At 36.4% G+C, this 15,137-nt stretch overlaps 1 protein-coding gene and 1 pseudogene across 1 annotated transcript in view; both read right to left on the bottom strand.

Annotated features, from left to right (window-relative positions):
- PHAX (phosphorylated adaptor for RNA export) overlaps positions 1-15,137 on the bottom strand; it is a 502,400-nt gene that overhangs the window by 330,855 nt on the left and 156,408 nt on the right. The window lies entirely within an intron of this gene.
- Positions 11,599-12,897, bottom strand: LOC138161283 (isocitrate dehydrogenase [NAD] subunit gamma, mitochondrial-like; annotated as a pseudogene).

The following is a 15,137-nucleotide window of genomic DNA, read 5'->3' as shown; positions in this document are numbered from 1 at the left end:
TCTCTCTCTCTTTCTTTCTTTCTTTCTTCCTTCCTTCCTTTCTCTCTTTCTTTTTCTTTCTCTCTCTTTCTTTTCTTCTTTGTTTTTTTCCCCACAAAATAATTAATTGGAAATGTTTTACATGATTGTGTATGTATAACTTATATCAGATTGCTTACCTTCTCAGGGAGGAGGTAAGAGAGGGAGAGAGGGATAGAATTTAGAACTCAAAACTTAAAAAAAAGAATGTTAAAATATATTACATGTAATTTTGGAAAAAAAATATCTTAAAAAAGAATAAGCCAAAGAAATGAGGATTCAAAAGAGAATGGAGAAGTCACCTCAATTACCTTACTGAGACAAGAAAAAGACACTACAGTTTGGCATAAACTCTATAATGAAAAGATTGCATATATAGACTTTTGCATTAAAGCAACAGTCTCTGCAGAGTGAACTACAAGATTTAAGGTGTCATTATTTGAGAGATAAATCTCACGCTGTCTTTGAAATAAAATGAATACAAAAATAAACCAGCTTAAAAAGAAAAAAGTTCTACTAATTCCCAAACAAGAAAGTCCATATTATAAAAAGAGTCCAAGACAGAAAGCAGCAGGTGGAAGCTTAACACTGGAGCAGTTGGTTCCACCCTAGCAAGGCTCACACTGACAGGTGATTGGAGCAATATGATGGCCATGAGCACATTTATCAGCACATATTTATCAGAGAAAAATAAATAAAATAGAGGAACTTTAGACACAGAAAAAACCACTTTTACTATGTGGCTGTTTTATATCCTTTTCTCAACGAATACTTAAAAAATGTTGGAAGGATTGTGGGAAAATTGAGACACTAAAGTACTGTTGGTATAGTTGTGTACTGATTCAACCATTGTAGAGAGCAGTTTAAGCAATTTATAAAGGCTGTAAAGCCATGTATATCCTTTGATCCAGCAATACCACTACTAGGTCTGTATCCCTGTAATGGTAATGTAATTTTGAATTTGAAGATCCCTTTGTGTTGGCAAAGGCAGCAGGTACTTAGTACTTAGTAACTAACTGATCAAGCCTCTGTTGGGGAAACAGAAGGTATGAACTCCTGTCTCCTGTTACTGACATAACAGGAAGGGGTTGACTGAAGGAAGTAGCTAATGCTGTGTATATAAGGAAAGCTCCAGAAAGGCACAGTCAGAATTTCCTTGAGACCGAGATCTGCTGGCAGAACAGCTACAGAAAAATGGAGAACTGAGTCCTGAAAACTTGTGGTGGTGGAGCTTCTTCTGAACAGGAGCCCAGGTGTCCAGAGCCCAGAGCCAGGAGGCCAGAGTCAGGAGCTGGAGCCAGGAGCCCAGGAGCACAGTGCATCAGTTTATGTAAATCTTTCCAGGTTTTTCTGAGAACCTTTTGCTCATCATTTCTTATAACAGAATTCCATTACAATCATATATCACAACTCGTTCAGCCATTCCCCAATTGATGGGAATCTCCTCAATTTCCAATTCTAAAGGAGGCGCTACGGATATACTTGTACATACAGGTCTTTTCCCTTTTTGCTTTTTTCTCTTTGGGATTGTAATGTCATGCACAGAAGCTTTCCAGAAGAACTGCTACTGTGAACAGCTTTTTAAAGATTCTGATTACTCAGTATAGTGATCACTCTATTTATTCCATAACAAAAGAAAAACATACATGGAAAATCAAGGTACAGCATTTGACATTCAGATACAAGAAGCAAGAAAAGCTTTGCATCACACATATACACACATTCACATATGTATTCATATGCCCACATACCCTCATATAGAGACATATATATTTCTATTCCCTTCAACTATTTTCATACTGAGAAAAGTTTCATCAGTTACAATTATTGTTTTTCCATGTAGGAATGTTAATAGTTTGACTTGGATAAATTCCTTATGATTTCTTTTCCCTGTTTACCTTCTCAAGCTTTTCTTGCTTCTTGTATCTGAATGTCAAATTTTCTATTCAACTCTGTTTTTTTCAGCAAGAATGCTTGAAAGTCCTCTATTCCATTGAATGACCATATTTTCCCCTGAAACATGATACTCAGTTTTGCTGGATAGGTGATTCTGGGTTTTACTCCCAGCTCCTCTGCCCTCCAGAAAATCATATTCCAGGCCCTTCGATCCCTCAGTGTAGAAGCTGCTAGATCTTGTGTTATCCTGATTGTGTTTTCACAATATTCAAATTGTTTCTTCCTGGCTGCTTGTAATTCTCTCCTTGATCTGGGAATTCTGGAGCCTGGCTATAATATTCCTAGGAGTTTTCTTTTTGGGATCTTTTCCAAGAGGTGATCGGTGGATTCTTTCAACTTCTATTTTGCTCTCTGGTTCTAAAATATCAGGGCAGTTTTCCTTGAGAATTTCTTGGAGGATAATTTCTAGGTTCTTTCTTTGATCATGGAATTCAGGTAGTCCAGTAATTTTTAAATTATCTATCTTGGATCTATTTTTCCAGGTCAGTGGTTTTTCCTGTGCTATATTTCACATTGCCTTCTATTTTTTCATTTGTTCGGATCTGTTTAACAGCATCTTGATTTCTCATAAAGTCACTAGCTTCCCTTTGCTCCATTCTATATCTGAGGGAATGATTTTGCTCATTGAGCTTTTTCCATCTGGCAAATTCGGCTTTTTAAGGCATTCTTCTCCTCATTGTCTTTTTGAGCCTCTTTTCCCATTTGAGTTAGTCTGTTTTTTAAGGTGTCATTTTCCTCAGTCAGGCTATTGACTCTCCTTTCATAATTTTCTTGCATCGTTCTCATTTCCCTTTCTAATTTTTCCTCCACTTCTCTTATCTGCTTCTTAAGGTCCTCTATGGCTTGTAACCAGCTCATATTTTCCTTTGAAGCTTTTGGTGAAGGTGTTCTGACTTCACTATCTTCCTCCTGTTCCCTGCTTTGCTCCTTTTTGTCCCCAAAATAGGAGTTTAATGTTGGATTCTTCTGTTTGTTTTGTTTCCTTTTCCTGGTCATATCACCCCCTCAGTTACCTGACCACTGGGCTTTTTGCCACAGTAGGACTCTGCCACCAGAAAGGGGAGCTTTTGTCTGAAATGCTGGGGTTTTCTCAGCTGCCAGAGGTATTAGTTGGGTGCCTTCTCTGAAGCCTCCACATGCTCTGGCAAGCTGGTCACACACCCCAGGACCTCCACTCTAGACTGCAATCCAGATCCAAGCAGGTTTAAGCAGGAGTGATTATGTCTCAGAATGGTTGCTTGTATGCCAAGGTGTCTCAGTGTCTTCTTGCACTGGGGGCAAAAGTTGATGCTCTCCCAACTACTGGTCCCAAAATCCACACTGCACTGAATTCTCACTTTGTCCCTTGTATCTATGTGTTGATAAATCGGGAAATGGCCACAGCTGCTGGTGTTCTGGAGTCCCTCCAGCCGGCGGCTGGTCAGGTCCGCCCTGAGCCTAAAACCTCTAGCTCATGCAGGCCTGGCCTCTGCTCCCAGAATGCTGTGCTAGCCAATTCCTGTTGGGCTGCTGGCTGTCCTCTGCAGGAGGTTAGCTTCTCTGTGTCATTTTTTGGGTTCTGTAGCTCCAAAGTTTGTTCAGAATTCTCTTTTACATGAATTGGGGAAGGTGGAAGCTGGAGCAGGGTGGAGGCGCTGTTTCTACTCTGCCATCTTGACTCTGCCCCCTCCCCCACTTCTCTCTTAATCTTGGTTACATTGGCTTTGTTTGTACATTAGCTTTTCAATTTCATGTAATCAAAGTTATCCATTTTGCATTTTATAATGCTCTTTAATTCTTGTTTGGTCATGAAGTGTTCCTGTCTCTATAAATTTGACAGGTAAACTATTCCTTGCTTTCCTGGATTACTTACAGTATCATCCTTTATACCTAGATCCTGTACCCATTTAGACTTAATTTTGATATATAGTGTTAGATAATAGTTTATCAAAGAGTAGATTATTATAGTCATTGACTGCTGAGGTCTTGTGTACCCAACCTATTCCATTGATCCACTGCTCTATTCTTCAGCCAGTACCAAGTAGTTTTGATGACTGCTGCTTTATACTACAGATTAAAATGTGGTATAGCTAGGCCACTTTCCCTAGCATTTCTTTTCATTAATACCCTTGAAATTCTGTACCTTTTATTCTTCCAAATGAATTTTGTTATGATTTTTTCTAGGTCTAGAAAGTATTTTTTTTTGGTAAATCTATTGGTATGGCACTAATTATGTAATTTAATTTAGGTAAAATTGTATTTTATATATTTTTAAATTTATTTATTTATTTATTTTTTTAAAGCAATCGGGGTTAAGTAACTTGCTCAAGGTTACACAGCCAGTTATTTCTGGGTGTGGTGCTGAGTATCTGAGCCCGGATTTGATCCAGGTCATCCCAACACTGGAGCTGGTGCCCTCACTTGCTGAGCCACCTGGCTGCCCTATTTATTTTACCGGATTACTTAGAGTATCATCCTTTATACCTAGATCCTGCACCCATTTAGACTTAATTTTGATATATAGTGTTAGATAATAGTCTATTATATATAGGTATATAAAATATAATAAAATTGTATTATATTAGCTCTACCCAGCCATGAGCAATTGATGTTTTTCCAATTAGTTAGATCTGATTGTATTTGTGTGAAAAAGTGTTTTGTATTTGTGTTCATATAGGTCCTGGGTTTGTTTTGGCAGGTAGATTCCCAAATGTTTTATAATATCTACAGTAACTTTAAATGGGATTTCTCTTTCTATTTCTTGCTGCTGGATTTCATTAGAAATATACAGCAATGCTGAAGATTTATGTGGATTTATTTTATATCCCTTAACTTTGCCAAATTTATTTATTGTCTCAAGCAGTTTTTTACTTGATTCTTTAGGATTCTCTAATTATATCATCATATCATCTGCAAAGAGTGATAGCTTGGTCTCTTCTTTACCTAATTTGATTCCTTTGATTTCTTTTTCTTCTCTAATTGCCACTGCTAACATTTCTAGTACCAGATTGAATAAGAGGGGTGATAGTGGACACCCTTGTTACACCCCTGATCTTATTGGATATGCTTGTAGCTTCTCCCCATTACATATAATACTTGCTGATGGCTTTAAATAGATGCTACTTATTATTTTAAGAAAGACTCCATTTATTCCTATACTTTCTCATGTTTTTAATAGGAATGGATGTTGTACTTTGTCAAAAGCCTTTTCTGTATCTATTGAGATAATCATGTGGTTTCTGCTAATTTTATTGTTCATATGATCAATTATTCTGATGGTTTTCCTAATATTAAACCATCCTTGCATTACTGGAACACATCCTACCTGATCAAAGTGTATTATTCTTGTGATAAGTTGCTGTAGTCTTTTTGCTAATATTTTATTTAAAAATTTTGCATCTATATTCATGAGGGAAATTGGTCTATAGTTTTCTTTTTTCCATTTTATCTCTTCCTGCTTTAGGTATCAGTACCATGTTTGTGTCATAAAAATATTTGGTAGGACTCCTTCTTCACTAATTTTCCCAAATAGTTTGTAGAGTATTGGAATCAATTGTTCTTTAAACGTTTGATAGAATTTGCTAGTAAATCCATCTGGCCCTGGAGATTTTTTCCTAGGGAGTTCACTGATTGCTTGTTCAATTTCTTTTTCTGAGATGAGGTTATTTAAGTAATTTGCTTCCTCTTCAGTTAATCTGGGCAGTTTATATTTTTCTAAATATTTGTCCATTTCACTAAGATTGTCAAATTTATGTGCACATAATTTGGCAAAATAATGACTAATTATTGTTTTAATTTCCTCTTCATTGGAGGTAGATTTACCCTTTTTGTTTCTGAAACTCATAATTTGGTTTTCTTTATTTTTTTATCATATTGGTTAAGGGTCTATCAATTTTATTGTTTTTTTATACAATTACCTCTTAGTTTTATTTATTAATTCAATAGTTTTCTTAATTTCAATTTTATTAATCTATCCTTTGGTTTTCATTATTTCTAATTTAGTATTTAATTGGGGATTTTCAATTTGTTCTTCTTCTAGGCTTTTCAATTACATGCTCAATTCATTGATCTCCCTTTTCTCTGATTTATTCATGTATGTACTCAGGGATATTAAACTTCCCCTAAGAACTACCTTTGCTGCATCCCTCAAATTCTGGTATGTTGTCTCATTATTGTCATTCTCTTGAATTAAGTTACTGATTGTTTCTGTAATTTCTTCTTTGACCCACTCATTCTTTAGGATTAAGTTGTTTAGTTTCCAATTAATTTTAAATCTATCTTTCCATGGCTCTTTATTGCATATGATTTTTATTGCATCATGATCTGAGAATGATGCATTTAATATTTCTGCCTTTCTGCACGGAATTGTGAGGTTTTTATGTCTAGTACATGGTCAATTTTTGTGTATGTGCCATATACTGCTGAGAAGAAGGTATATTCCTTTTTATCCCCATTCAGTTTTCTCCAGAGATCTATCATACCTACCCTCTTTAACATTCTATTCACCTCCTTAACATATTTGTTGTTTATTTTGAGGTTGGATTTATAAAGTTCAAAGGGGGAGAGATTAAGGTCCCCCACTACAATAGTTTTGTTATCTATTTCTTCCTCTAATATCCTTACCTTCTCCTCTAGGATTTTGGATGCTATACCACTTGGTGCATACATGTTAAGTAATGATATTGCTTCATTCTTGATGATGCCTTTTAGCAGGATATAGTTTCCTTCCTTATCTCTTTTAATTAGATCAATTATTGCTTTTGCTTTATCTGAGAAAAGGATTGCTACCCCTGATTTTTTTTACTTTAGCTGAGGCAGGATATATTTTACTCCAGCCTTTTACCTTTACCCTGTGTGTATCCCCTTGTTTCAGATGTGTTTATGTAAACAACATATTGTAGGATTGTGGTTTTTAATCCATTCTGTTATCCAGCTCCATTTTATGGGAGAGTTCATCCCATTCACATTCACAGTTATGATTACTATCTGTGTCTTTCCCTCCATCCTATTCCCTCCAGTTTATGCTTTTATTTTTCTCCCCTTTTCCATTCCCCTCCTTAAGAATTTTCCTTTTGACCAAGTCCTCCCTCAATATTCCCTTCTTATCAGCACCCCTTCCCTTTTCCTCCCCTTCCCCATTACTTCTTCCCTCCCTTCTAACCCACTCCTTCTTAGCTCTTCCCCCCTCCTACTACCTGTAGGATATGATAGATTTTTATACTTAATGTAGTATGTTATTTCTTCTTCAAACCAAGATTGACAAGAACAGATCTCATGTAAAGCTCCTCTCCCTCCCCTCTTTCCCTCTATTTTGATACATTTTTTCTCTCTTCTTGATAGAATCCTATTCTTAACTGGTTGTGTTATTCCCTCCTTGCACTAGAACCAATGGGGAAAAAGCCCATATAATGCTCATCTCCCTCCCTTCTTTCTCTCTACTATATTGTTTTTATGCCTCTTTGTGTGGCATAATTTACCCTTTTCTGCTTCATTCTTTCCTCTTCTTCCATTGCAGTCCCTTTGTAGCCCTTAATAAGTTTTTTTTGTTATTTTGTGTAATTTATACCCATACCATCTTCTTGTCTATAAACAGTTTGCTCTTATTAAATAACAGTATGTGTGTGTGTGTGTGTGTGTGTGTGTGTGTGTGTATTTTCCTTGTTTACCTTTCTATGTCTCTCTTGTGTCTCATAATTGGAAGTTGAGTTTTCCATTGACCTCTGGCTTTTTCATCAGGAAGGTCTGGAAATCCATTATACCATTGAATGACCGTCTCCTTACCTGGAAGAATATGTTCAGTTTCTCTTGGTAGGTGATCCTTGGTTGTAACCCAAGCTATTTTGCCTTGCGAAAAATTGTATTCCACTTCCTCTGATCTTTCAGTGTAGCGGCTGCCAGATCCTGTGTGATCCTCACTGTGGTTCCTTGGTATTTGAACTGTTTCTTTCTGGCTGCTTGTAGTATTTTCTTCTTTGCCTGGTAGTTCTGGAGTTTGGCCACAACATTTTGAGGTCTTTTCAGTTTGGGATCACTTTCAGGAGGTGACTGGTGGATTCTCTTGATTTTTATTTTACCCTTTGCTTCTAGTATCTTAGGGCAGTTTTCCTTAATGAGCTCTTGGAGAATGTTGTCCAGGCTCATTTTTTCATTATGATTTTCTGGTAGTCCTATGATTCTCATATTATCTCTCCTGGATCTGTTTTCTAGGTCAGTTATTTTTCCATTGAGATATTTTACCTCCTTTTATAATTTTTCATTCTTGATATTTTGTTTGACCAATTCTTGGTTTCTCATAGAGTTACTTGCTTCAATTTGGTTGATTCTAGTTTTTAGCAAATTATTTTCTTTGGTTAGTTTTTGGAGCTTCTTTTCCATATCACATATTTTTCTTTTTAAGGAGCTGTTTCCTTCATTGTAATGTTTTTATAATTTTGCAATTTTGATTTTAAAAGAATTATTTATTTTATTTTCTATCTCTCTCATTTGGTTTTCAAAGTTCCTTTTTAACTCATCTAGGAATTCTGTCTATGCTTTAGACCAGCTCCCTGTTGAGGCTTCAGCTGTGGATGTGGAGTCATCACTGTCTCCCTCTGAATTTGGTTCTTCCCTCTCATGATAGTAGGACTCCAGAGTCTTTGTCTTTGCAGTCTGCTTTCTATCCATTTTGAGGCAGGGCCTTATTCATGCCCTTACTCTAGGATTCCCAAGCCTTTACTGTTTAAAGTTTTGCCATGTGGCAATAATTACTATGTTTTCAGGGTCAGAGGGGGGAGCACAGAAACTGGAAAGAAATGTACAAAAATTCACTGAAAAAAAATTCCTTAAAAAGTAGAATTGACCAAATGGAAGAGGGGCAAAAAAATGCACTGAGGAAAACAACTCCCTAAAAAGTAGAATTGGCCAAATAGAAAAGGAAGTATAAAAGCTAACTGAAGAAAAGAAATCCTTAGGGAAATTGAACATTAATTACTCCATGAGACTTCAAGAAACAGAATAAAAATAATGAAACAATAGAAGAAAATTTAAAGTATCTCCTTGAAAAATAGCTGACTTGGAAAATGGATGTAGGAGAGATAATTTAAAAATTAGTTGACTACCTGAAAGTCATAATAAAAAATTGGTCCTGCATAGCATCTTTCAAGAAATTATCAAGGAAAACTACCTTAATATTCTACAATCAGGGGGCAAAGTAGAAATTGAAAATTTCTACCAATTAGCTCTTGAAAGAGATCCTCAAATGAAAACTCCCAGGAATATTATAGTCAAATTTAGGAACTCTCAGGTCAATAAGAAAATACTGCAAGCAACAAGAAAGAAACAATTAAAAAAACTGAGGAGCCACAGTCAGGGTTACACAGTCTTCAGCAGCTTCTGCATAAAGGATAGGAGGGTTTGGAATGTAATATTCTGGTAGGCAAAGAAGCTAGGATTTCAACAAGAATTTACATTCTAAACAAAACTCAGTATAATCCTTCAGGAGGAAAAAGGGATTTTTAATGAAACACAGAACTTTAAAGCATTTATAATTAAAAGACAAGAGCTGAATAAACTTTTTTTTAAACTTTTGAATATAAGACTTAAGCACAAAAAGGTAAACAGGACAAAAATACCATAAGTTATTCAGTCAGGTTAGACTGTTTACATCCCTACATGGGAAGATGATAATTTAACTCTTAAGAACTGTATCTCTATTAGGGTAGTTAGAAGGAATATATATTGATAGAAAGTACAGCTATATATTGACTTTGGTGGGGTGAAGGGTTGAGAAAAAGGATTGTGCTAGGAGAAGATGGAAGAGAGAGGTAGAATAGGATAAATTATATCAGTTGAAGAGGAGCAAAAGACATATTAGAGTGAAGAGGAAGAAGGAGGTGATGGGGGGCAGTGCTTGAACCTTACTCTTAAAGGAATTGGCTTAAAGAGGGAATAACATACACATTCAATTGGATATAGTAATCTATTTTACCCAGTAGGGAAGTAGGAGGAGTGGAGGACAAGAAAATGGAGGGCTGATAGAAGGGAGGGCAGATTAAGGGAGACAGTGGTCAGAACGTTGGTGAGGAGGGACAGAGTGAAAGGTGAGAGAGAGAAAAGTATGAACGGGGGGGGGAATAGGTGGATTAAAAACCACAATCCTATAATATGTTGTTTATATGATATGACTTCTTAAACTATAATTATGAGCTATTTTGCCCAATTATATGCCAAGAAATCTGAAAATCTAAGCAAAATGAATGAATATTTACAATATTTACAATTTATTCTAATATTATATAAACTATTTAAAAGTATTTTATTTTTTAAATTTCACATAAAAATAATTTTTTACTTTGATTTAGAAAAAAATTTAAGTTCCAAACTATCTTCCTCTGCTCCTCCTTGCTCCCTTCCTACCTAAGGGGTAGAGGGTTTTGTATATGATACTTAGTAAGACTTTGCTGAATAATTGACTGATTGTACTTTGAGTACTTTGAGATACTGTTACTGATAAGTGACTGATTGAATTAATCAAGACTTTGCCCCATGAGTGGAATACTTTGATTGTGTACTTTGAGACTACTGATAAGTGACTGATTGAGTTAACTTAAGAATGACTATTTTACTTTGAGACTGTGTTGTGTATATTATATTGTGATTTTCTATGATAAGTTGTAATATTGTGAATGCTGTACCTTGATTTTCTTGTGGATGTTTTGCTTTTGTCATGGAATAAATAGAGTAATCACTATACTGTGTAATTAGAATCTTAAAAGCTGCTCACAGTAGTATTCTTCTGGAAAGCTGCTTGTACATGGCATTACATATACTTAGATATTTGTAATCCTACTCATAGACATATACATTCCTATGCTTCTTTGTAAGATTGTACTATGCTTATTTGTCCTCTGTTTCTCTGAGGGTGGATAACCTCTCCCTTCTTAACTCCAAATTTTTCCATATTTTTCCAAGTCCACCAACTCATCATTTCCTATACCACAACAATATTCCCACCTTATACTGTCTAGTTATTTTAAAGAGCCCAAAACCGCATTGATGAATATGGTTGACACATAGTGTAATTTTTCTATTTTTCTCTCTTGATTAAATCTATTTTAGCCTTAACTTTGTCCAAGATCATGATTGCCACCTCTGCTCCTTTCCCCCTAGCTTCTTGATCCTTAGTTTATGTTTGTGCATATCTCTTATTTCCTATCTCTCCTAACTCCTCTACTTTATTTCTACCTGCTCCCTGAACCTCCTATTACTTAACCTACCCACTCCCAAGGATCCCTCCTTTATCCTCTCATCCCCATTAATTTAAACCCCATTCTATACTCCCATTTAACCTATTCCATCATTCTCCCCTCTAAAGACCCCTCCCTTAATCTCTCATACCTTTATCCTTTTAACATTTTGCTTCTTTCTGAATTTAGAAGACTTTTATATTCTTCTAGGTATAAATGTATTGCTCCCTCTTACACCCATTTCTGATGAAACTAAATTTCCAGAACTACCAGCCCTCTTCCATCATCTAATTCCTTTGTATCAGTTCTTCCTCTCACACCTCATTTGTATAAGATAATTATTCTTTTTAGCTTCTCCTAAACAGTTTTTTTTGAAAGGGGACACAGTTGTTAATTTTATAAGCTAAGAAGCAGAGGAAAGGAATGCACACTTGGATCAAGGAGGAGGCACCCCCTCCCCAGACCATCTGATGAGCAGGTATTAGGGGACCAATAAATAAGCAGCATAGCCAGAGGGGGTGTGGAGAGGGAGCTTGGCTGGCAGGGCATCAAGGGCTAGACATCCATGGCCCATCCATTGATGACTCTGATGTGATGGATGATGTCCTGGATGGCTTCTGAGGTGGTTCCTTGGCCTCCAGTGTCTGGAGTGTGCATATTTTCATTGTCCATCAATGCCAGGACAGCCTTCCAGATTGAGGTGGCATATGAGTGGAGCTTCAGATGGTCCAGCATCATGCATCTGGCCAAGAGGGTGGCCATAGAGTTGGCAATGTTCTTATTGGGGATGCTTTTACCTGTGTTCTGAGTTGCCATCTCAAACACTGCATATACATGTCCATAATTTGCCCCAGCCACAAGCCTGGGGCTCCCAACTAGGCATTATTGATGATATTGCCATAAAGACTGGGCATCACCATGACATCAAACTGCTGGGTCTGAGATTCTAGCTGCATTGCGGTGTTGTCTGTGATCATAAAGTGATGTTAGGATAGCCTGCAGCCACCTCCTTACAGCACTGGAGAAAGAGGCCATCTCTTAGTTTCATGATGTTGACCTTGTGCACGGTGGTCACTTTCTTGCTCCCAGTTTCCTGGGCCAGGTGGAAAGCGTACTCGGCAATGCACAGGGACTTGGCCTTGGTGATGATCTTCAACCTCTCTACTACGCCTGAAACACTCTCATGCTCCAAGCTGCTGTACTTGCCCTCTGTGTTCTCCCTGACAATGAGGATGTCTATGTCTTTGTGGTGAGCCTCACTACACCTGGCAGGCTTTTATAGTGGATGACATCAGCATAAAGGTCTAAGCTGGTGCAGAGGATGTTGTTATGGGACTTATGAGATGGTGGCAGATTACGGTTGGTTTCAATGTTTCCCTTCAAAGCCACATGATCGCGTCAGATGGCCATGATTGCATTGTGTATGTCTTCCTCATCAGCATTAGATCTCACCTGCACCTCTTTGAAACCCACAGGCACACAGGCATGTCTGAACACAGACTTGACATGCAGCATGAGCTCAGGCCCAACACCATCCCCAGGAATCATGGTCACGGTGTGTCGGCCTCCATACTTGGCAGACAGAGGTGAGGAGAAGCCCCTCCAGCTGGCCTCCTGGGTACCTAAAACCTCCCAAGGGTGGCTAATAGCCCCTAGCTTTAAGATGGCCTTCGTGGTGCTGCTGGAGGCCATCACCACCTTAGTTGCCATGGTTGAAAGTGTCTCCTAAACAGTTTTACTTTTTGAAATATATCATACTCAGATCTACCCCAATCTCTCTTATGCACTACCCAATTACTAATAACAATCTTAGACATACATTTTACATTTTCTCATTTAAAAGGTAAATAGTCTGTTCTTATTGAGACCCTTGTAATTAGTCTTTAGTATGTACCTCATTTTTATCTTGGCTCTTGTATGTCAAATCTTCTATTAAGTTCATTTTTAAAAAACAAAATCCTAAAAGTCTGACAATTTATTAAATGACCATTTTTTTTCATTCAGGATTATGCTTAGCTTTTCTGGGTATAATATTTTTGGCAGCAACCCCAGTTCTTTTGCTCTTCAACCTATGGTGTTTCAAGATCTGTGGTCTTTTAGTGTCACTACTGCTAGGTCTTGTGAGATTCTACTTGTGGAACCATATTTTAAGTAGTTTTTTTTTCTTCTTGCTTGTAATATTTTATCCTTGAGCTGTGAGTTCTGGAATTTGACTTTGAAAACTTCCATGAGTTTTCTTTGTAGGATCTCTTTCAGGTGAGAGTGGATTTTTCCCATTTCTACTTTTCCCTCTTGTTGTCATGTTTCAGGACAATTTTCTTTAAGTATTTTTTCTATTATTGTATCAAGCTTCTTTTTTTTTTTATCATTGCTCCTTGGTAGTCTGATTATTTTTGTTTTCTCTTCCTAGAGCTTATGTTTTAGCAGAAGATGATACAAGACTCCTCTCAGATTCCTAATATCACAAGAAGTCATAGGAGTAAAATAAAACAGAAGTCCTAGGAAAATTTTTTAAAAAATATATTGATGGGGATGTCTAGGTGGTGCAGTAAACTGGCCCTGGAGTCAGGAGGACCTGAGTTCAAATTAGACCTCAGACACTTAACATTTACTAGCCATGTGACCTTTGGGAAGTCACTTAACCTCGATTGCCCTGCCTTCCCCCTCTAAAAAAGCAAGAAAAAATATTTTGATGATCTTAAAAGAAGAAAGAAATGGGAGGTGTAGTTGAGGTGTACAATAGGAAAGACAGGTGGTACATTGTGGTGTGAATATAGAAAGTTGCCATAAAGGAGGAAAGGAGAAGTAGGAAACATTTCAATTCATCTTTCATTTGAATTTATCAAAGGACAGATGAATACACATGCAGTTAAAAATAAAAATACATTTTACACAAAAGAGAAAGAGGTGGGAAACAGGGGAGGAGACAGAGAAGATAAGGAGGGGAGGTCGATTCAAGGAGGGGTTAATCACAAACAATATCAACTCTAAGCAATAAAGTTTAACCATGAAAAGAAATTTAAAAGGAGAAAGGGTAAAATGTCTTATTGGACTTGGTGAGGGAAAGTGTATTAGGGGAGCAGAAGTTGATTGATTCAGTTCTATAAGCTGATGCTAAGAACACTCCTCATTCACCACCCTTTATAAAGAGAGAGTAGTAAATAGAGGAAGAATACAAGAGAATAGGGTGAGTGGAAATATAAAAATAAATAATTGTAACCCCAATTATGAAGAGGATGAATTTAAAAATAAAAATAGAAAAGGATAGCAGAAAAAATTAGGTGATATCTGATACTTGTTTGCAAGGAGCACACATGAAACAGAGATTCACACATGCTAAAATAAGGGGTTGAAACAAAGTATGTTTCATTTGAAATAAAAAATACAAAGTGACCTATCATGATCTCAGATAAAACAACAGCAAAAATTATACTTGATCAAGACATGAACAGTAAAACTATGCCAAATATTATATTAATCATACCATGGAAAATGAACAATTAATGGAAAAGGAAGATCCTTGTCCTGATGGATTTCCAGGGGAGTTCTGTCAAAGTTTCCAGCACTTATTAGTGCTCATACTACAAAAATTATTTTTAAAAATTGCACTTGTGTCCTACCAGAAACTTTAATAAGACAAATATAATTCTAATACCCAAAGCAGGGAAAGATAAAATATAATAGAATTATAAATTGCTATACTTAATAAATAATTTAAAAAATTAAATAATAGAAACAATAATTTCATTAAAGATAATTATGAGACAATATATGAACATTTTGGAGATGCAACTAAAACAGTCTAAAATTTTAGGGGAAAATATATATATATATATACTTTATTGAGCTTCCATCTAAAAAAATCTTAAGAAAAACTAACCAATTTTCCTTGAGAATTTCTTGAAGGATGATTTCTAGGTTCATTTTTTGATCATGGCTTTGTTAGTCCAATAATTTTTA

The sequence above is a fragment of the Petaurus breviceps genome, unplaced genomic scaffold (assembly GCF_028583685.1).
Source record: "Petaurus breviceps papuanus isolate PSGF00001 unplaced genomic scaffold, PetGlider_PUasm1.0 184, whole genome shotgun sequence".
Lineage (NCBI taxonomy): Eukaryota > Metazoa > Chordata > Mammalia > Diprotodontia > Petauridae > Petaurus > Petaurus breviceps.
This window is presented reverse-complemented; position numbering and strand designations above follow the sequence as displayed.